Here is a 24,642-nt window from a genome sequence, read left to right as displayed (position 1 = left end):
TGTAGCTGTCTTCAGTGTAACTAGAGACCTCATTTGTGAGCTCTCTCCACATTGAACGGAGAATTGCAAGAAAACCTCAATTTGGATCAGATGTCAGGCTTTGCTCCCAATCTTGTCTGAGCATGTTGCAGCCCACAGCTAAAATGTACAGGGCAGCCTGAAAGAGACTCAAATCAAGTAAACTGTCTGGTACTAGAGAGCAGACCTGAAGGATAGTTTGGTTCTATTTTTATGGGTATTACACATAGCAAAATTAGTAGTTCCTGGTTAAAGGGAGCCATCAGCTGATAAAGGGTCCTCAATACTATCCATTAATTCCACTCAGTGCTGTGGAACAGGACAAAGGCAGCAAAGAAATGCAGCTGTCAGGAGAAGAGAGAAACCAGTCTCTAACCCCAGAAAGATGCCCATGCTGTTGCTGCTCTGGAACACAGATGTCCTGTCTCCCAGTCCCCCAGCTCAGGCCACTAGATTATCTTTATCTCCATACTTGGGAACAGAATCCAGGAGCGATTTCTTCCAATGCCACTTCTTAAACCACTACCCCAGACTAAGCCGCAGAGCCAAGAAGAGGGAGTATGTCAGTATGTCTACAGGGCAGCCGGGAGCGTGCCTCTCAGCCCAGGTAAACAGACTCACACTAGCTCTGCTCAAGGTAGCAAACCAAAACCAGAACTGTGGACATTGTGGCACAGGCGGCAGCTTGGGTTAGTTGCCTGAGTCCGAGTCTGCACAAACCCTTGGATCCAAGCTGCTGCCGATGCAATGTCCACCCTGCTAGACTGCTATTTATAGTGTGCTAGCTCAAGCAAAGGTAGCAGGCGTCTGTCTACCCAGGCTGGGAGGCACTCTTCAAGCTACAGTGTAGACCTACCAGGGTGCCTCTCTCTAGATGCATTTGGTGAACCTGGGCACCAGGAAAAAATGAAGAGCAGAAGGCCTTTGCTACTATTTTTAATATGCTTTCCCACACATAGATATCTACTCTAATCCTTTGCTGATTTCCTGCCAGCCAATTGTTTGCCCCTTCACCTCCAAAAAAAGGAGAGGCAGAGCTTGGTGCAGAAATGAACACACATAGCCGACATGGTAAGTGTCATGGACTCACAGGTCATGCCCACTCTTGGCCCGTGTAAGCATGAAAATCTTTTGAGAATATGGTGCCTACTGATTAAAGGGATATAGGCCCTGACTAAAAGTCCATTGAAATCTACAGGAGCCTTGCCATCTACTTCAGTGGGCTTTAGACTGGGCTTTTAACGAACACTTACGCTTCTAATTGCGCCCTCCAAATAATTTCTACTATTAACAGCTGCCTTTTATACCAATCGATGCATATGGCCCACTCTCTCAAAATTCTTGTGATCATTAAATAAATATCATGTAACCTACTGTGCAAAGCATGTATCTAGACCTAGGATGGCCTTTGTCCCTTGACATTATCAGCCTGACCCACTGAGCTTTTTAAAAAAAAAAAAAAGACTTCACAGACTACTACTGGGATATTGATTATAAAACCTGGCCTTAAAACAAGTAATTAATTAAGAATCTCTTTCTACCTTTCTGTCCAGTGTCAAAATGCATAGGTTTTGCACACTGTGCAACTTCTTACAGATGGGCAGACATTGCTGACAAATTTCTCAATCTTCTGTTGGCTTTTTGGCAGTCCACAACAGGTCATTTTTAATGCAATTACACTTCTTAATTAAGCCTTCCCTGTGGTATTATCACTGGGGATTATTTCCATTTGATTCCTTTATTTAATATTTTAAGAGCAGAATGCCTGAGCAAAAAAGACTCTCCTCCTGCTGTCAAAGATTTCCTTCCAATTAACCCTCAGAGAAGACGTGTTTTAAAAAGTATAGAACATTCATGTTCAGTAAAAAAAAAAAAAACAACAACCAAAAAACTCATTATAACAATAATCAGGGGATTGCAAGGAAAGTGAAGATAGGGCCAAACAAAAAAAAAACCCAGAAAATAACACTGCTTCCAATCCCAAACTTTACAGGACAGAGATTCAGCTGCACAAATGAGAGTCAGGCATGCAACTCTCACTGAGTTTCAATGGAAGCAGTTTGTTACCTCTTGTGAGTTTCACAATAATTGTTGCTTTTCTTAAGTTTGCAGCTCCTGTATTCATGGAGAAATGGGCTTTCATTTTTTAAAAAAGTATGTTTTTAGACCTCGTGACTGCAAATAAGAGCTTGAAAACACATCCCCTAAGCCAGTGGGTCTCAAACTTTTTTTACCGGTGACTCCTTTCACATTGCGAGGCTCTGAGTGCAACCCCCCTAATAAATTAAACACACTTCTTAATATATTTAATACCATTATAAATGCTGGAGGTAAAGCAGGGTTTGGGGTGAAGGCTGACAGCTTGCAACCCCTCATGTAATGACCTCATGACCCCAAGGGGTCCCGACCATGAGTTTGAGAACCCCTGCCCTAAGCACTCCCAACACCAGAAGATAAATAAAACATCAAATTGTGATTGGCTTAAAAATAATGAGATTTTTTTTTAAGCCAATCACATGATTTTTGAAGAGCCCAACTCATGATTTTTGAGGGTTGGCTCTTGGGATTGGCAACACTGTGGAAAGTGGGTGCCCAACTGCCCCATGAGCCGTAAAAACCTCCCCCTACGTAATTATGTGCTAGTGACTGTATCTGTATGATTACTGCTGGTCACGTCCTTCTACTGAATGTTATATCATGCCATGGTAACGCAGTAAAACAAAGTCATAGTAGACAGGGAAAGGAAAACAGCAATATCCTATCAATGAGTGATACTATAGGAACATACCCCACAGGTATGAAAATGCCAAAAGTGTTGCAGAGCAGCATCAAGAACAGCAGCTTATTCAGGAGAACATTTTAATTCAAGGGTATGATAACAAGGTTTTCCTGTATTTTAGAAAATGTAAGTATCATGCTTATTACTAAAATATAGTGTCACCAGATCTAATAGAATATGTATATTAACATTATGCAAAGTATGACCAATAAGAATTTATATCATGCTGCTATGGTCCTTTCCAAAAAATAAGTCACAATCCTTGCCCCAAAACCTTACACAAACAAGATAAAATACAGCACAACAGTTCAGGTAAAAGGGGAGTGAAGAGATGCCTTGTGAAAGACTATTCACAGAAGAAGTAGGTTGTAGAGAAATATTTGAAGGAGGCAAGAAAGGAGTCACTCAAGCAGTCACCTACTTTTTGTTCACCAGGCAAAGGGGGTAGCATTAAAAATGTTGCAATGCCACAAAGAGGGAGGAGAGGAAAGGAGCAGTTCGATATACAGGTCTGTCTGATCTTATGCGGGGGTTCCGTTCCACTGTTAGCATGTAAAGCAAAAACCGCATATAGTCAAAATTACATTGAGTATACTGGCGGGCGGAATCGCCCGCACTACAGGTACAGTATTAAAATTGTTATTTTTCTCTTTTTGTTTTTTGTTTTTGTTTTTGCCGACCGCGTAAAGCTGAAATTGCGCATGTTAAATGCACGCAAGATGCGACAGACCTGTAGAGTCTACTAAGCAAAAGTAGGAGGACGTGACAATGGAGATGTAGCTGGCAGTGACATTATGCAGGAACCTGAAGGTGAAAATGAGCATGAAATAGATATAATAAGGAGATAGGGAGGCAGTGAAGGGATTCAAAGAGGGAGTGGCATGCTGAGAGTGACAGAGAAGAAAGACGATGCTGCAGGAATGTTTGGTCTCCCTGCCAGTTTGCCCAACTGAGAAGATAACAGTAGGCAAGATTAGAGAGGGACATGGACAAAGGTTTTAGTACTGGGGATAAAGAGGAACTGAAACTTTTAGTGACATTAGAAAGAATTAAGAGACTGTAAAAGGAGCAATCAAAGAAGACTCCATGATTGCAAGCCAGGAAAAAAAAAATTGTCAATGGTAAAACAGAAAGGAGGAAGTAAAGATGGATTAGAAGGAAAGATAAGAGATTGAGTTTTGGACAGACCCAGTTTGAAATAGTTGTGGAGCATCAATGAGCATGAGTACAGGTGGGGATGCAAAACTCCACAAAGGAGCTGAGATTGGAGGAATAAAAAAGTAGTGTTGAGTGTCAGCACAGAGATGGTGGCTTTAAAAAACAAGAGTGGATGTGGTGGTAAAGAGTCAGAAGAAGCAGCGACCAAGGACAAAACACAGAGATGCCAAAGATAAAGGAAGAAGAGAGGATAAGGATTCTCCAAAACTGCTACCAAAAGAGAGGTCAGTTACATAAGAAGGGAACCAGGAAAGAACAGATCACATAAACTGAGAGAAGAACGTAATCAGCAGTGTCAACAACTGCAGACAGTTCAAGTGGAATAAGAATATACAAGTGATCCTTGGACTTTGCAAGACACTTTGCTATATATCAGTTCCTGAGTTCTGGTAGCTTTGTATCTTTTCCGTAACCATTGCCAACAGGTCAGTTTAGTCCCTTTTGGTTTTTGGTGCATCTAGTGTAAAAAGTAACTCTAGAACAGAGCCCAGTCTATCACCACACAGCAAGGACACATAAGGGCAACAAAGGGGCCTTTACGCCAAAGGGAACTCAATAGAGTGGCTCCACAGACATTCCAAAGTTTGGTGTGGAGGATTTCATTTCACTTATCTGCCTACTCAGGCTGCACTCTAACATAAGGATTTGGCCCTACCCATGGTGTTATATAAGCAGCTTGCTGCAGTATACATTCTAATTTTAGGTAATACCAGAATTAAAGTCAAGACTGTAGTATGGTATTTATTACTTTTTAACGTTACCCACTCTATATAAACCCTACTCGTATAAAAAGTCTTGACGCTTTTCTAACAACATTATTGCCTGGAGGAAGTTGGGGAAATACAGAACTATGCTTTTGAGAAATAACCATTACTGAGGATATTTTCCCCTTTTGTATCTGATTCTGGCTTCACTGCATTTAACAGGTGAAAACTTGCCACAACGCTGGCACTTTACAGGTTGAACAATAAGAATGACATAACACAGGTATGGCAAAACAGCTTGTATACTTAGAAGATGTTGATACAAGGTGGCAGAGGCAAGGCTGGCGCTTCCATTTAAGCGGCCTAGGCAATCGCCTAGGGCGCCAGGATTATTGGTGGACGGCATTTTGCCGGAGGGGGTGACAGGCGGCTCTGGAGGAGCTGCCACAGTCATCCCTGCGGACGGTCGGCTGCTCCCGCGGCTCTGGTGGACCTCCCGCAGGCACCACTGCAGCAGCTCCACTGGAGCCGCGGACCAGTGGACTCTCCGCAGGCATGACTGCGGCAGCTCCACCAGAGCCACGGGACCAGGGCGTGGGGCGGCGAAATTGCCATGCGCCTAGGGCGCTAAAACCCCTAGCGCCAGTCCTGGGCAGAGGTGATAACTGTCACCTCAAGAAATCATGAAAGATTAGTCTATCCAACTCCCCTCCAGCAGGTATCCATCAAGCTCTGGTATGCTGCTGGGTCAGTGCCCAGACCAAATGGTGAAACATTAAACTAATCACATTATAGTGCAGTGATAAACTTATGCTTATCCAGAAGACAAAAGAGTACTACAACAAAACCAGTTCCTTATTTAAATATAAATCTACTTATTTAAATAGATTTTCACTACAAGAGTTGATTTTAATCATCCACAAAGAGAAATTAACTTTCCTGAAATTTTGAATACCATGTCTTGGTGAACAGAACAGACTTCTTATAAGAGATACCATTCTTAGAACAATAAAAAAATATCCATTAGCCTTCTCTTTTTTCATTATCTTAGCCATTACGTCTTTAGAAGAGAACAATGAAACTATGCTACTGCTGCAGAAGAATGTGCTCTGAACAATGAACAAATGAATGACTGAACAAACTCACACACTGAGAAAAATGCAATCTTTCCTCATCAAAATCTCAATACACTAAGCAATGTAAATAAGGGCTTGCACCAATATAACAAGAATGACTTATAGGGAAGCATATGAAAAAAATCTTTCACATTTAAGATTGTTCACCACAGAAATAGAAAGTAGAAGGTGAAATGCCCTTAAAATGTTTTTTTGTATAGTAAGGGCTAGCATTCTCCTGCTCAGTAAAATGAAATCTGGTTCTCACTTTCATGGTAGATGTAAAGTCAAAACAGTACATTTCCTTCTTAAGTAAGCCCACTTTTGAACACTCTGCTGTAGTGATTTTGCCTTTACTGCATTAGAGCATAGCACAGCTGTGTTAAAATGTGGATCTTTACTTTTCAATTGAACGTAAGAAGTTTCCAATTTCAGATGGAAACAAAGGGCCAGTGCAATGGAGCGATGCTGATTTACATGAGCTGAGGTTGTAACTCAAAATGTTTTAATGTTTTACATGCAAGCATGGTACCGCGAAAAGGCAATGCCAGCTTCCACTAGTAGGATGCTTTGAAAAAGAGGGGAGGAGATGAGGATGGGGAGGCAAGAGATGTTTGTTCTCAACAAAAAATTTTATATATATCTGCAGAAATCTGGAACAGTACTCTAAGGTTACATGCATTGAAAAAGAAAAAAGGAAAATAAAAAAGGAAGCAGGGGCCTAATTTAAAATGATTTTGTTTAGCCATAATCATTTTTTTTCGGAATGATAAAACATAGCTCTGTTCCTCCCACAAGTTAACTTGCTAACTTGGTTGTGTAGCCTGCAATGTGGTTCTGTGGCCTGCAATGTGCAGGAGGTCAGATAATCATGACGGTCCCTTCTGACTTTAAAGTCCATGAGTCTATTGTTTTCTTTTGGTATCTCAATCTTAAAAGAATGTGTTACAGAAATGTTAGCAGAAGTTCTTTGTGGCCTTCAACCCCACAGTCCATTCACCTGTAACCCATGAAAATATAATACAACCTTTCACAACTATTTTAGATCTCTTTAGCCAAATGCATCCCGAGTGTGAGGCCATTGAAGTTAGTGGACCCAGGTCAGGCATGAAAGGAGGTGGGAAGGGTGCATAGAAGACAGTTGTAATTTTACACGCTCATCTCTGTTAAAAAGAGATTGGCAAAAGTCAGAATTTCTGTTCTTCCTTTCATCCTGAATCACAAAGAAACATCAACATTTCCTGTGAAATAAAAATTCTGAAAAATTTAATTTCCAAAATATCAAAACAACCTTATCAGAGTGCTGCATTTCAAAAAGCTCCAAGTCTTTTGTATAAACTTTAGACTTTTGACATATACTTATTGCAATTTATAATGTACAAGAATATATTAACATAACATATGACAGTCTAAACAAGCATTTCAACTTTATGAAAATTAAACATTTTTATAATTTTTCATAAAAAAAGTTACACAAATTTGATACAACCTAACAAAATGTTTTGATTTAATCAGAACAGCGCTTTCCAACAAAAAACAGTTCCAATGGAAAAATTTTCCACCAACTCTGTTAGATGATTCCCTTCTCCTGCAGCACTTCATATAAATAATTGTTTCATATTTTCACTTCATCAGACTACTTTTGCCAGGTTCTCTTTCCTTTCTGTCTGGGAGATGAGCAACTCAGAGAGGAAAGGAGTCTGCAGAAACTTGGCTAGGGTGATCAGAGCATCTATGCATAATAATAAATATATTCAAGAAAATGGACGTAATGAGACATTTTTTAAAAAGAGTTATTGCAGCCTCAGGGCAGCCTGCATGGAGATGAATTCAGCTCTTTACTCTAGTATTCAGAAAAAACATACATAATAATTACACTGTCTTAGCAACTGCCATATCAAATAACCTTGATCAACAATTCAGAGGTGCACCTAGTTTGCCATGTCTTTGTTTTAAATACATAATGCATAGTTTCTCTATAGATCATAGTAATGCCTCTATCTTAGGGTATGTCTGTACTATGGGATTATTCCGATTTTACAGAAACCAGTTTTTTAAATCAGATTGTATAAAGTCGAGTGCACGCGGCCATACTAAGCACAGTAATGCGGCGGTGTGCGTCCATGTACCGAGGCTAGCGTCAATTTCCGGAGCATTGCACTGTGGGTAGCTATGCCATAGTTCCCGCAGTCTCCCCTGCCCACTGGAATTTGGGGTTGAGATCCCAGTGCTTGATGGGGCAAAACACATTGTCACTGGTGCTTCTCGGTACAGCCTCACCCCTCCCTTCGTGAAAACAGCGGCAGACAACCATTTCATGCCTTTTTTCCTGGATGAACTGTGCAGATGCCATACTACAGCAAGCATGGACCCTGCTGAGCTCAAGACAGCAATCATGGATGTTTTAAAGACCTCACGCATTCTCGTGCAGTCTATGCTGAACTGGGACCTGCAAAGCTAGGCAAGAAGGCAGCAGCTACAGCAGAGCGGCGACAAGAGTGATGAGGACATGGACACAGAATTCTCTCAAACTGCGGACCCCGGCGTGTTGGAGATCCTGCTGGTAATGGGGCAGGTTCTAGCCATGGAATGCTGATTTTGGGCCCAGGAAACAAGCACAGACTGGTGGGACCGCATAGTGTTGCGAGTGTGGGATGATTCCCAGTGGCTGCGAAACTTTCGCATGCTTAAGGGCACTTTCATGGAACTTTGTGACTTGCTTTCCCCTGCCCTGAAACACCAGAATACCAAGATGAGAACAGCCCTCTGGAAGTTTGCAATGCCAGACAGCTACCGGTGAGTCAGGAATCAATTTGGAGTGGGAAAATCTACTGTGGGGGCTGCTATGATGCAAGTAGCCAAAGCAATCACTACGCTGCTATACAAAAGTTATGACTCTAGGAAATGTGCAGGTCATAGGAATCCCATTGCAGCAACGCATTCAACTACTGTGGTGGACAATAGATGGAACCCATATCCTATCTTGGCACGCGGAGGCCAGGGACCCAGTATATAAACGCAAAGGGTACTTTTCAATGGTGCTGCAAGCACTGGTGGATGACAAGGGACGTTTCACTAACATCCACGTGGGATGGCCGGGAAGGGTTCATGACGCTCGCGTCTTCAGGAACACTACTCTGTTAAACTGCTGCAGCAAGGGAATTACTTCCCAGACCAGAAAATAACAGTTGGGGATGTTGAAATGCCTATAGTTATCCTGCGAGACCCAGCCTACCCTTGATGCCATGGCTCATGAAGCCATACAGAGGCACCCTGGACAGTAGTCAGGAGCTGTTCAACTACAGGCTGAGCAAGTGCAGATTGTGGTAGAATGTCATTTGGCCATTTAAAGGCGTGCGGCGCACATTACTGACTCGCTTAGACTCAGCCAAACCAATGTCCATTGTTATTGCTGCTTGCTGTGTGCTCCACAGTCTCTGTGAGAGTAAGGGGGAGACCTTTACGGCGGGATGGGAGGCTGAGGCAAAACACCTGGCCGCTGATTACGCAGCGCCAGACACCAGGGCGACTAGAAGAGCACACCAGGAAGCGGTGCACATTAGAGAAGCTTTGAAAACCAGTTTCGTCACTGGCCAGGGTACAGTGTGATTGTTGTGTTTGTTTCTCCTTGATGAAACCCACCACCCCTTGATTGACTCATTCTCCTGTAAGCCACCCACACACACCCCTTTCAAACACAGCTTGCTTTCTAAGGAAATAAAGTCATTCATTTAAAAATCAGGTATTCTTTATTAATTACAAAAAGAGGGAGAGAACTGACAAGGTAGCCCGGGTGGGGTTTGGTAGGAGGACAGGAGGGAAGGAAAAGGCCACTAAAAAAATTTCATAATAATGACAGCCTTTTGGTTGGGCTGTCCACTGGGGTGGAGTGGGCAGGTGCACGGAGCCTCTCCCCACGCGTTGTTACTCATCTGGTGGGTGAGGAGGCTAAGGAACATGGTTGGGGGGAGGGTTGTTATACAGGGGCTGCAGCAGCACTCTAAGATCCTGCTGTCGTTCCTGAAGCTCCACCATATGCCGGAGCATGTCAGTTTGATCACGCAGCAGCCCTAGCATTGCATCCCACCACCGCTGATCTTCCTGCTGCCACCTCTCCTCACGTTTGTCCCTCCTCTCCTCACGGTCACTGGCATCATGCCTGTACTTTGATACCATGTCCTTCCACTCATTCAGATGAGCTCTTTCATTGCGGGTCACTTCCATGATTTCCGAGAACATTTCATCTCGGGTCTTTTTCTTCCGCCGCCTTACCTGAGATAGCCTTCGGGATGGAGTAAGGAGGCTTGAAAAATTTGCAGCTGCATGAGGGAGGCAAAAAAGAGACAGAAGTATTTAAAAAGATACATTTTACAGAACAATGGTTATACTCTTTCATGGTGAACAACACTGTTCACCTTACATAGCACATGTGATTTCACTACAAGGTTGCATTTTGCATCTTAATATTGAGTGCCTGCGGCTCTGGTGTTAGAGATCTCACAGATGCAGGTCCGGGCAGCAGAATTCAGCTTTGCATGCAGCCATGGTAAGCCATTGTTTCGCTTCTGCAGCCTTCACAATATCCAGCACCCTCCTTTCCCAAATAGCAAGCAAAGCCCGTTGAGTGCTGCTTCTTCTCTGTAACGTTGCAGCAGCAAGAAACCACACCCATCCATTCTCTGGGATGATCACTTTACCCCTCCCACCATGTGGCTGGTATCTGGAAGATCACTGCTAAACATCTCCCACCCTCCACGCGTGGCTTGTAGCTTGGAAGATCCCTGCTAGCCAAACGCGAAAAGTCAGCATCAATCACCCCCGCTTCCCCTACTGGCTACCTGCAGGGAAGGATTTCTTTTAAGCCACAGGCAAACAGCCCAGTAGGAATGGCCATCTCTGTCCCTTAATAAATTCCTGAATTTCAATCAGGTTACAATGAATGATATCATCTCCTGAGGATACCACAGTGAGATAAAGAACAGATGTTGCTTGAATGCAGCAAACACCTGGACCATCACCGCAATGCAATTGACCAGATTACTTGCTACATGCATGGTGTAGTCAAGTGTCTACCATGGTGGACAGAATAAGGCTGCCCTGCCAGAAACCTTCTGGCAAGGCTTAGAGTACCTCCAGGAGAGCTTCATGAAGATGTCCCTGGAGGATTCCGCTCCCATCCCAGACATGTTAACAGACTTTTCCAGTAACTGTATCGCCGCGAATGCATCCCAAGTCCTCAGACAATTAATCATTAAAAACGCTTGCTTTTAAGCCATGTTTATATTTACAAAAGGTACATCCACCAGAGGTCCCTTCCATGGCTTCATGTCTGGGATAGTGGCTTTGGAGGGCTGGAGGGTAATTCGTGAGGGTGAGAAAAAGCTCCTGGTTGTTGGGGAGACGGAGTGCTGTGTGCTCTCTGCAAGCTCGTCCTCCTCTTCCTCCTCCTCATCTTCCCCGTCCGCAGAATCCTCAGCCATGGCTGAGATTACCATCCCCACCTCGGAATCCACGGACAGGGTGGGAACTGTGTGGACCCCCCTAGAATTGCATGCAGCTCAGCGTAGAAGAGGCATGTTTTCAGCTCTGCCCTGGACCTTCCGTTTGCTTCTTTGGTTTTCTGGTAGCTTGTCTGAGCTCCTTAATTTTCACATGGCACTGTACCGAGTCCCTAGGTGGCTCTCTGCCTCATGGCCTTGGAAATTTTTCAAATGTTTTTTCATTTTGTCTTTTGGAACGGATTCTGTTAGCACGGAATCCTCTCCCCAACAGTGATCAGATCCAGTACCTCCCGTGCGGTCCATGCTGGAGCTCTTTTTCGATCTCAGGAGACTGCATTGTTACCTTGTGCTGATGAGCTTGCATGGTCACCTGTGCTGTGAGCTCTCCATGCTGGCAACAGGAAATGAATTCAAAAGTTCATGGGCTTTTCCTGTCTACCTGGCCAGTGCATCTGAGTTCAGATGGCTTTCCACGGCGGTCACAATGGTGCACTGTGGGATACTGCCCAGAGCCAATACCATCGAATTGCGGCCACACTAACCCTAATCCGACATGGCAATACCGATTTCAGCGCTACTCCCCTTGTCGGGGAGGAGTACAGAAATTGGTTTTAAGAGCCCTTTATATCGATATAAAGGGCTTCGTTGTGCAGACAGGTGCAGGGTTAAATCGGTTTAATGCTGCTAAATTCGGTATAAAGGTGTAGTGTAGACCAGGCCTTACATTCTGTTTTGTGACTTAGCACTTGGCTAAGACCTTTCAGGGCTTCTTGAACCCTGTTTCCTGAATACTGCTATCTGCAAGATCTGACTTGGGAGCAGGTGCAGCAGTGCAAAGATACAATGTTGTAAAAGATGAAGGAGGAAGCCTAGTTCAACAGCAACATTTCAAAGGACAGAGAGAGCAGCAAACTGTTGGAACTTAAATGCAATACAAGGAAGAATGGAAAAGGAACATCACAGTAAAAAATTAGTTCACTATCTTTAAGAAAAAGTCTGCTCCTCAGCTCTGAGTTTCTCTACTAAAATGCAGTTCCACCCCAAAAACCAATTATGTAAAAATGGCTCCTTTTTAGCCAGGAGCTCTGCTACTTGTGATGTATTCAGACTTCAGTGACAAGAGATTTTACTTTCCTCTATTACTCTCAGCCCTGCAGAAGAACCAAAAAAGTTTGAGGGGGAACTAAATTCTCATCCTCATTCATTATCATCAACAGAATTGTCAACTAAACTCCATTAACAGGGTCATCTGTGTCATTCAAACATCTTCAAATTATGCTTTCTGTTTCTTACACAAGTATGACACATTTGAAAGCAATAGAGTTTACATGTGTAACTGAAGGCAAAATGTGAAGACAATAAAGTGGCACTGGAATAGGAATTTCGCCTAGAGATTCACCGTTACTGGCAATTGTTCACAACCCAGAAAGAACACAACTTGACTTTCAGGTCCCTGGCTCAGTTTGAAGGGCTGGCAGTTGGGGATGGGGTGGGGGCAGAACAACTTATTTATAAGCTTAGCAAATTTTTAACTGGAAATCCCCAGGACACAGTAAGTGTAGGACCTCACAGTTATTTTACAGTCACTTTTCAGAGTAGAATCTGACTTTAATTATAAAAAATATGATGGAAAGTTCTCTCATCATAAATTGGAAACTAGAAGTCTTTACTCATAGTTATTGCAAATAACTCCATTTTAGTCAAGGGTATTTTTAAATATTTTAAAACTGCTGGATAAGGCCCTAAATGTATGTAAGTTCTCATGGGAGATTTCATCACATACTTCACAGCTGCCATATTCTGCTTTAGCCACCAAAATCCATACCAAGAATAGTACCAGAAATCCGAAAACTACTGCATTAACCAAGCCTAACAAGAACCTGTTTCTTCCAATTAAGACATCATCAAGACATGGACCAGTTCAGATCTCAAAAAAGAGCTGAAGTATCTTACCAAAACTCAAAGAGTTAGTAACTAAACAAGGTGAACTTGGTCTCCCTGTGAGTAGGGTGACCAAATAACAAGTGTGAAAAATCAGGATGGGGAAAAATGGGGTCCTATAGAAGACAAAGCCCCTAATATCAGGACAGTCCTGATAAAATCAGGATGTCTGGTTACCAATCTGTGAGTTAATAGAAGGCCAGCAAGTAGATTATAAATGATTCTGTGGGAGACAGTAGATCAAAGAGGTCACAAATCAACCAGACTGATTATAATCATGATGAACCTGTCGGAGCTACTAGCTGATACACTGTTAATCAGCACGCTTCTTCATAATGCCTTACCCAGTCTGTCTATTTTTCGCCATGCTGAAAAGGGAAATGGAAGAAAGCAAGCACAACTTGGCCTCATACAATCCATGAACCTGCAAATATTTACTTATGTACGTGATTTCAATAAGGCAACTCAAGTGAGTAAAGTTAGTGGGACTACTTATGCAAGTAAAGTTATACATGTGCATGGAGCATGTGCAGAATTGGGTCAAGAATAAAAAAAGGTTGCAATGATCATATTTAACTTATAGTCAAAAGTCAGAATCATACATTACTAGCAAATAATTTCCACAAAAGAAAATTTGCATCAGCTGATTTATTTCCAATCATTAGAAAAATATTGCAATAAAAACCTGAACACACACATAACCCAACCACCCATCACCAACTTTTATTGCCAGAGATGAATTTTCTTGTACAAAGAGACACTTTGCAAAAATACATTTTTCTATTAGCTGTGCATTATGATGTGCACAAAGAAGAAAAGGACATGACATGTATTTTATGAAATGTTCCACCAGGTTTGGCAAAATGTTAAAATGCTGGTGGTTCTTAGGGATAGGCGAACTTTATGATATTCAAGATTCACGAATTGCTTTTTAAACAAATCTGGAGGGTTCCCACAGCACAGTCTCATTCCCATTCTGACAAGAGTTTGAAAATACAAAAAACGCCCTTTCCTCTAGTCCAGCCACCTCATCTTGTAGCCTCTTTTGGGATATCACTTCTCCCCCCTCTTCCCACAGAAGTCAGAGGAGAAGCAGTTTTTGTAGAATGGGAGAACACCAAGGTATACTCCAATCCCACTCAGAGACCCCAGCTTGGGCAGCCAAGCCAATTCTGAGCATCCAAAAGTCATATTCACATGGAGGTAAAATGTACAGCTACCAAGTCAGATTCTGGCTTTCTACTGCAGGTGTACTTAGGTGAGAAGAAAGTGCAGCAGAACCTTCTCCCCATCCCTGACACCTACCTGAGGGCATCCAGAACACCAATGTTTGTGCTAAACACCTGAAGAGGGGTAGGGCAGCAGGCAGGCCCTAAAACTCCAAAATGGAGATTTAGGACCAGCTCTTTAAAACCAGACCTCTTGGAGGCATTCTTCCCTGCTTATGTTCTCTGGGAATTGTCACTAGCCCCGTCCTTTTCACCCTCCTCTGAACCCTTGCAGCAAGGAGGTGGCAAGCAAAACTACAAAAGGGCCCATAACATTCTACTCTACCTCCATTAAAGTCCCACCTACATTTCCTTCAGAGTCATTGTTCATTACTAAGGGAAAGCAGAAACCATGCCCCAGTCTTTCCCATTCCCTTCCAGTGATAGGAAAATCCAGTGTTTGAGACACCATAATTTGCCAGCCTGGCCTAGACATTTCATGATATGGGATCTCTCTGCACCTGCTTCTTCCTTTTACGTAACTGGACACACAAGCCAGAAATACTTTAGCATTCAGACACTTATGCTGAGATGATATATTTTAATAATTTGTTAGGATTGTCCTAGTAGAATTGATCAAATACAGACATTAAGTTTTTTGCCTACACCACACTCTTAAATGCAACCAAGACAACATCTTAGTTTAAGAGAATTATTAATCCATGTTTTCATTGTCTGAGACATAAAAAGACTGCATAGGCTAGAAATTGCTACATTTGTAGTGAGCTATGGTGCAGGTAACTACAGCATTTTGCAATTACCCAATTTTTTTGCTAAATCAAAGCTATTAAGAGAATGGAAGCTGGTGTGTCAAGACGAAGACCCCTAGCAAAATCACAATGACGGAACCATGGTAGTGCCCAATAAATTATTTGAGAAATAAGCACAAATTCCATGTTGACTTTCAGAAGCAGATAGTGGGTCTGTCCTAACAGGCTGTGATTTGGATTGGGACAAAAGATCTTGTCATTCCTCAGGCGCTGCAAAACTCACTCTTCAATGGGAGTTTTACCTGAGTAAGCATAGCAGGTTAGCTTCCACTTTGAAATGAGGTAAAATTGAGTATGGAATGCAGAAAAATAGGCTAGGAAAGAGAGGTTCAAACAGCATACTCTTTGCAAACAGTCGGTGGCAGCACTGAGACTTGGGAAGAGCTCTATATTGAGACTGTCTGTTTGTGTGATGAAAGACATTCGCAGGAATGTTTTTTAATTTGGGGTCCCAGTTCTCCACATCATCCCTTGAGTTAATTTATCCAAATGTCTGCACAAATATTGGCCCCAGGAACAGCTAGAAAGAGAAGGAGCAAGGAGAAAATGCCATTGCCATCTCCTGTTTCAGATTTACTGGCCTTATAAATACACTACAGAATATAAGATTTTTTTATTCTCCCAATATGGCACTGTGGCAAAATGCTACCTTAATGATCCAAGACACTACTGAAAGTGCAGACAGAATTGTAATATCTAGGTGGACAGTGCCCCTTTTACTTTGTTATTTCATTAAAAACAAAATAGTAAAGTAATGAAAAAAATAAAAAGAAAAAGAGAATTAACTTAGGCCTTCATATACAGTGTTGCCAATTCTCATGATTTTATTGCAAGTAATGCAATATTTGATGTTTTATCGAAAACCCCAGCTCCTGGAGTTATATGATTATGTGAGAATCTCAGCTTTTGGGAGGGTGGTTGTGTTTGTTTTTTAAGTATGTTTCTAGTCCTCACATTTGCAGAAAAAAGCTTAACAATGTGACCAGAAGGTATCTTAAAGACTCAATAATCAGAAATACATAGAAAGAACCCAACCATTAAAAAAATCTCATGATTTTTGTGGGGGATCCAACTCATTATTTTTGAATGTTTGGGAAATACAGCATATATTTCTATTGCTCTGGCTCTGATGTTAGCATGATTAGAAGGAAGTTTCAATGCTTGGGACTGGCAATACAATAGCCCATGTTCCTTGTGATGTTCAGTTTTGGACAGATAGTAAAAATAGGCCAGATTCTGCAGTCTTTAATTGAACAAAAACTCCCATTACATTTAGTAGGAGCTTTGCTCAATTTTGGACCATGGAATTTGATTTAATAATAGTCTTTCCATCTTGGCTTCAAGTTACTGCTATGACTCAGTACATATATGTAGTGTTGCTGAGTCATGGTGCTGACCACCCTGCCTACTGTTTAAAATTATATGATGCATTCACATTGCATAGTTTAGCTTTGTGAAAGAATCTCATCCATAATCTCTACATATCATGTAGAATTCCATAACCCAGACAGCATATATCTTCATGGCTAACAGGCCTTTCATGAAGCCTGAACAGTATCAGCTTAGAAACCTGATGTTCCAGCTTCAGAATTAAATATTTCATCTACTGCTAGGATGTCTTTTTTTCTCTTGCATCTTATAGTTGCAACAAAAAATTACCATTTACAATATGCTGCTTTATACAGCGTATGCTGCATGCTCCTCCTCCAACAAACATATTTATACTGAAAAAAGAAAGCATTTCTACGTAGAGTCAAAATGATGAGTGTATGTTGTGCATCTTTTCTACCCATAATTAATGATGCAAGCCAAATATTGCATCCCCAATAAATGATAGATGTGCTGCATTAAATGTGACCAAACAACAGTTTGCCATTTTGCTGAGTCTGCAATAGGATACTGGCTGCAAAATAAAATCACATACCTTCTTAAAGGAATACTATCAGTATTGACATGTCCCAATTTGACCTTCCTTATTGCTTCTTATATGCATTAGCAAAGTCCCTGCACTTTATGTTATATCGGTGGTGATAGGTGTGTGTTTGAAAACAATGCTTCAGTAGGATTTTTTCCCTTTGGGGAAAAAGGAGAGCACTACCAGCACAGCAGCACATTTAGGATTTGGGGATGGGTTACCCCATCTAGTCTCTTCTCAATTCAGACTGCTAGAATTGCACCAATGTACAATTACGCCTTCTTACTCTCTTCCTCCCTCTAGGCAGGAAGGAGGGGGAAATAACAAAAGCTAGAACTTCTTACTCCTCACCCACCCATGGCTGGAAGGAGCAGTAACAGATCTTCCCTTTTGCAAAAGTACACCCGGATAGCACACAGCGGTTTGAAATTAATATTGACAAAGCCTGAAGCGCATTGATCAGTGCATCCAGACAACAGCTCCATGTGAAATTTGGGATTATCCCGCATGAATTTCACCTCCAATAAATCTTAGACTCCACTGAGCTGCAGTTTTCCCAGATCCCAAAAATCTGGCTCTGCAGCCCAGTGTGTGATCACAACGTAGAAAATCAATTCAGTAGGAAGGCAGATTTCAGTTTCTAGTTTTCAAAATCTTATTGTTAACTAAACAATATTTAAAAAATGTAAAATATATAACATAATAGCATCTTAATTTTCCCAGATGACTACTGAACAGGCTGGTGGATGACAAATCACTATCAGATCTCTTTAAGATCTGTGTTGACTACACGTAAGAAATTATTCGTTTATTTAATCCAAGTTCAATTTTACCTAAATACAGGCAATTCAGTACAGGAGACATTCTGTACATACTCGTTTTAGGAGTTAAGAACTCTCAAGTTTAAATGGGTTTTAATTTTGGGACAAACACATGTATTTCAACCTAAAGACCTAGATGTGAATTTTACTTCAGGCTTCAACCAAATGACAGTGGCCACTCATGCATGCCCAGAATACCAGACATCACAGGACGTCTCAGAATGGCATAGGTCTGCCCCTACTCAGAACATGCGTAAGAGAGGCGGCTTTACTCAATCCATAAAATGAAAACCTCAGCAAGAGTCTCAACAGCAGCATTTTTGACGGGTATGCACACATTTTCTTCCCCACCGACCTTATGTTCTCCATTAAGGGAATGTTGACTGCACAGAGTTCTCCAAGAACTTTGTGATATACTATTTTGCCTTGATAACTAGGGTGAGTTTGGTTGATCATCTATTTTGAAATCTCAAAACAGGAACAGGAGGGTTCCCCCTTATTAGCCAGGTAATGAAACAGCATAAAAAAAGTATATGCAGAAGTACCATACTTTATTATTTGTATTATGATAGCTGCTATAGTCCTCACCTGAGATCAGGCACCATTGGGCTAGGTACCGAGCAAACACCCAGTGAGAGAGAGTCTCTGCATCAAAAACTTTACAATCTAAATAGAAGAGTTAGACAAAGGATGAGAGGGGAAACAAAGTCATAGAGAGATAAAGTGGCCAAGGTCATGCAGAAGGTTAATGGCAGCCCCTAGACTAGAATCCAAATCACCCAATACCCAGTTCAGTGCCTTATCCACTAGATCATGCTACCTCTTTACCTGGTATTCACTCAATCACAAAAAGGGCCTGATTCATATCTCACACTGGTGTAAATCATGAGTAACTTCCCTGACACAGAGCCAGTATAAAGAAGAGTAGAATGTTGTTCACAGCCTCTAGAAGTACTCAGGGCACAGGATTTCAAGGAAATGGGGAGTCAAAATGGTTAAGCACAGCATGGCCCATGCTGAAATTCTTAATCAGGGCTACTTCAGCTGAGATAATACATCCACATCCTTTTTTGCTTGAACAAATGAATATAAACAGATGTTTTTTTCTACCTATGGGATCTACCTGAAATTCTTAATTAGCCAAAACTTCTATTGACACCAATGGGATAGTTATATGGGAAAAGAATGAAGTCAATCACAAATTCCCTATGTATTCTTTACTGGGGTTGGATGGTGGCCCTGATGTTCCACTATTTGCACCATGTGTGGTCATTTACACCTCTCAAAATGGGTAAAATGCTAACCTTTGGTATTTTTTTACACCCACTTTGACCTGACTGCAAAGAGGTGTAACTGAGTATACATGGTGCAACACAGTAAAGAATGAGGCCTAAGAAGCCCAAATGTCATCTTCTGCCAGCTGCTCATTGGTCAATGCAACAGAATGGCATAACCTGAAATTGCCCACCTGGAATAAATGGATTATTCAATTGTAGGATGTCCTAGCCATAGAAAAGATGACAAACTCTAAGAATGACTCATAAATCCGTTCCTTCGCAATTTGGCTACCATTCATGGAGTATGACGAAGATGACCCTGGCCTGAACAAACCAAAGAACTGGCTAGCTTTGCTTCTCAATATTAAAACATCTTGATGAGCTCAAGACTTCACTGTACATCATTTATTGAAATATGTGGCCAGCACGCCTTTTATTATTAATGTCTGTACTTTTTACTTTTTTCTGGACACATCAGCATGTGTCTCTATGCATGCCAGTGAAAAACACAAGAATATCCTGTTTTCTATTTAAGAATAAATCTAAAGGTAATGGTTATGTCAAACTTGCCCCAAATTCTAAATTTGTTGACAATAAATGTTTACCAAATCTGATGCCAAACAACAGGTGGAGGTTTTTTAAAAAGAAAATAAATACTTGCCTGGAGTATTTGCCACACAATGTTTAGGAGATTGTGCTGGTACGTGGAAACTGGATAGTAAAATGGACCAAAAATTAAAACCAAACAGAAGTTTTAAAGAGAACTGAAATTGACTCCTCTCTTTATTGTCTGAGAGAGATACTAAAAGTAAACAGTTGGCAAAAGTAGCAAAAAAAAAATAGGAAAGTGTTTCAAATTCTTTGAATCGCAATGGTTAGATTGATATGCCATAAATAACACGAGAAAATAAGTTTGGGTATATATTTTTAAAAATATAAGCCAAATCATCTTCTAGGAGGGTTATTTTTCTAGGTTTTGACTCTCTGGCCATGCCTCCACTAGGGAATTTTACAAAATAAATCTAACCAGTGAAAGCACCAACAAAAGCCCTGGTTGTAGACAAGATTCTGGTGACTTCCAGTGTGTTTACCACCATGTTAATTACATTTACTGAAAAGCTGGTTTAGCTAACATGGCAGTCAAAATAGATGTGGCAGTGGGAGCCTTTTCTACACTAGGGCTCCCAATGAAACTGTCATTGGTGGGATTTTGTTTCTAATTCCTAATGTAGACAAAGTTAAGGAGCTTCCACCTAGTATTACCATCATGGGGGTGGGGGGGGGGTGTTTGCCCCTCACAGAACTGGAAGGGGTTCAACTTCCAAAGAGATAGATCTCCCAAGATCTTGGCAGATCCACAAAGGCACTATGTCTTCATGCTGCTTTCTGACCTCCACAGCAGCACAGTCTTCTCAGGACCCAATCTGCTAATGCCTTCTGGATGGCCACTCCTTTCAGGGGGAGGGAATTTGCTGTGCAGGAAGAACTTATATTAGTTTATGATGACAGGGTCAGCACTAAATTTAGTCCAAGGATCCACCTGGAGTTAGAGATGGGGTGGCAAAATGTTGCCAAGGATAGTTGCTGAACTCAGACACTAACCCTCCCTCTACCAGCTCCCCTCTTCCCCTTCTGCAGTCTACTTCTTCTGAAGTATAGCCTCTCTGTGATCAGGAGGGAAAGAATCCTACAGAGCTGGCATTCCTTCTTTCTGTGCCCCCCACCACACCCCAAATCCACCACTGTTTGTGCTCTTTCCCTTGCAAGAGTGGAGGGGAAAAATTGCCCCTATATGATTTTAAGCCTGACAGTTTAATTCCTCGCTCTTCATTTCCACATGCTCTGGTCTTGCAGGGAACTTTTTAAAAACGCTAATTGAAATGTTACACACTCCTTTGATCCATCATTACCTTAAGATACTGTAAGAAGGACATTGGGGAACTAAGATATTAATGGATAGTGAGATCTTTCTTGAAATAGCCATATTATATAGATGTTGAAAACCAAATGGGTAATAAGTGAATACCTTCATGTCCAAGTTTGAAGAAAAGCCGGTTAAATTGTAAGTGCTCATCTTGCAGGATAAATTGTATATCTGTGTCAATATATGAGAATGTAGTAGTGCTGGCAAAAATCTAATCACATGGACTGGAATTTTTAGTTTGGGATATGTACTTTCTTTTAGCGGATTTAGGATAATAAAAGTCCTTGAGTCTGAAGTTCTTGATTTGTTCAAATTAGGGTTGGACTTACCTATTTTTAACAGCTTTTGCTTGAGTAAAAGCTACTTATGAGCCACTTTAACTTATGCATTCACGATTTCAAACAATTTTAGGGAATAAATGACAAAGTCTGTTTACAAGTGGTCCAGTACCAAAAACTGTCTGGTATAGCTGCTTCTCCATTTTGGAACTTTTTCCACTCATTAACTGACCTATCTTTCCCAGTGCTAAAAAAAAAGAGTGGATAAGCCAAATCCTACTTGCATTACTTATGTAAGTAATTGCATTGTCTTCATTAGGACCACTCTTGACAGTAAAATGAGCAACATTTGGCTTCTAGCTGGCATGAGAGTGCTGCTTGGTGTCAGTAGTAGTACTTCCAAAACTCCACTGAAGCATCCTGACTTTGCAAGGAATGCAGATCAGACTGCATACACACACACACACACCATAAACAATGACTGAAATGACTAGCCAATTATTTATTACAGGCAATTTTAAATATGGATCATGTGATTTGATTTGATTGTACTGGTTACTTATTTGGACTGTTGTGGATATAATCATATGATTTGCTATTAAAGAAATCATTACCACCTTCATATGTTGATACTTCCTGTTAGAGTCACTGATCCATACAGTTCTCACTCTGAGCCACTTTGTTTTCCAATAAACAAAAAGCTGAAATTATACTTGAAAACCTTCTGCCTGCTTAAGAGTCCAAATCTAAGTGTGTGCTTGCAACAAACTCCTTAATATGTCATACAAGAGAGAGTGTCCGACACATCCTGGCGCATTTACTGCTCTTCTCAAGCCCTGACTATGCAAAAATTCTGATTTTAGCCAACTCTTCAATTCAGTAATTTCCAGACTAGAACACTGAAAACAAAACAAACAAACAAACAGAACTAATAGTTACTCTGGAAAGACATACTGTTTGAATTCCCAATCAGGTATGGGAAGAATCACAGGATTAATGTTGCACATTGACTAAAAGCACACTGATTTTTAAGTTTATTTCTGGTGCTGGCAAATGGAAATAAACATAGCACCTATGTATCCCAGTGATGTGTGTATTTAAGAGACAAGAACAAGCCAAGTACAGACTGCAGCCAGAATACATGCTATACTCCATTTACAAAAAGAAACACTGGACAGAAGAATAATAATCCCTTCTTAGTGGAAAATCCAAATTTTCAAAATGAATCCCCAATCTAAAATGAATTACTGTAATAACTACAATCCTAGTATGAGCACTAATCGGAAAGGCACAACTGACCACCTGCTGTGTGACATTTTTGGTAAAGCAGTTCCATATCACCTAATTGCTGCTCTCTTCATATAGGAATATGTGCCCCACTGAATCAGATGGCAGGTTATTAAATGCATGAACAAGAGGATAGCAAAAGGATTCTCCTTTAGTCTGAGTGATTGTTGTACACCTCTCTACGCACTTCAGCTGAGTGCAGCATAAAAAGGTACTACTGCAGCTCTAAATTGAAGGATACAAAAAACTAGATCCAGGCCAAATTATTTTTCTGCAACTATTAAAAAATTACACAGGCTGTGGTGCAAACTGAAACCAAATTAACTGTATGTATATATGCTATTGCTAGTTATAAAAGCAGTATCTGACAGTTTTAAAAGCGATATTATTTATGGCTATGCCATTTATCTTAACATACTTAAAATAACTTGTGACAATTCAACTGCCTATGACAAATAATAAAATATTTAAAATGTTATGATGTAACAAAAATAAATGTAGTAACCAAGATATAAAATTATATGATTATCTCAGAACAAGAAAAAAAATACAGTTTATGTTTTAAAATATACTGCACTGTCAAGGAGCCAGGAACTGAAAGAGAAAAAAAAAGCCCAGATAAATATAACCAAAAATCCAGTATGGGACTCTTTATTATAACTTCCATGTTCACATTCTTAAAGCGAGGCCAACTACTGATGGCATGTAGCTCATAATAATTCTACATTATTTGCTTGCTAGTGAAATTCAGACGACAGGCCAAGGGTTAAGCAAATAATCGAACACATCCTACATGCTGTCCTAAGAACAAGATCCACACCACCTTTTCCTACTCCCCATCAACACACGCATCCAACATACAGCATACATATGGCTTTCCATTTCCCTTCCCAGACCGGGCAAACGCAAACCAGTGGTGGGACTGAAAGATGCTCTGAAACAAATGACATGGCACACACACACAACCCCTACCGCTGCATCTTGAGTCCTGTGTCAAACGGGTGAGGCCAATCACCCCCCTTCAGCCATTCATCTCCACCTGTTTCAGTCCAACAAAACAAATTGCCCGGGAGAACAGGGGGCTTCTTTGTTGTATGACCTGCCCGCCCCTGCACGCTAGTATAGCCAGCAGCATGGACCATTTACCAGAAGGCCCCACGTCTTAATAGACAACCGGGTCCTTTCCCTAACTGACAAGAGCCCACCCTTCCCAAGCCCAAGCAAGCTATGATCGTTATTGCTGCCTTTTTACGGTGAGCATTTACCAACACCCACGATGTGCATCTGACCCCACACAGCCCGGTTTGCAGAGACAAGATGCCATGGGGGGAGGGGCGGGCAGCTACCCCCCCCCCCCCGACGTATGCCGGGAGTAAAATTAAACCTCTCTAGGGGCGGCCAGGGCCTTTTCTTTCCCTAAGAGTCGAGGGAAGAAGAGCCCATCCCGCCGCGAGCGGGGAGGGGGAAAGGCAGCAGCCCCCTACCTGAAGGATGCCGGCCCGGGCACAGCTCATGCTCCCAGGCGCAGGAGCCAGGGCAGGTTTTAGATCCCGCACGTGCGGCTCATGGCCAGGCGCGCGGCAGCCCGGTGCAGCGGGAGAGCTCAGCGCCCGGCTCGCGCCGCGTCCCCACAGCGCCAGGGGTGTCTGTCAATCCCGGCGGAGACGCGCCACCGTCCAGCACCGGCAGCCGCACTGATACGCCTGCAACGCTAATGCCGCTGCTGCTGCTCCCTCCTCCTCCCCCCATCCTTACCTCCAGCCTCCCTCCCCTCTGCCTCTCTCCGGGTACCAGGCGGATGGAGCCAACCGCAAGCCGCGGCTCGC

General features: G+C 41.8%; 1 protein-coding gene across 1 annotated transcript in view; it reads right to left on the bottom strand.

The window, feature by feature from the left end:
* HECW1 (HECT, C2 and WW domain containing E3 ubiquitin protein ligase 1) overlaps nt 1-24,398 on the bottom strand; it is a 395,944-nt gene extending 371,546 nt beyond the window's left edge. The window contains exon 1 of the mRNA XM_075062598.1: nt 24,301-24,398. The gene's annotated coding sequence lies outside the window, so the exon portion shown is untranslated. The remainder of the gene's footprint in view (nt 1-24,300) is intronic.
* Between the last annotated feature and the right edge of the window lie 244 nt (nt 24,399-24,642).

Source organism: Chelonoidis abingdonii, chromosome 2 (genome assembly GCF_003597395.2).
Source record: "Chelonoidis abingdonii isolate Lonesome George chromosome 2, CheloAbing_2.0, whole genome shotgun sequence".
NCBI classification, from domain to species: Eukaryota; Metazoa; Chordata; order Testudines; family Testudinidae; genus Chelonoidis; species Chelonoidis abingdonii.
The sequence above is the reverse complement of the archived record's forward strand: the minus strand, read 5'-3'. Positions and strand labels throughout refer to the sequence as shown.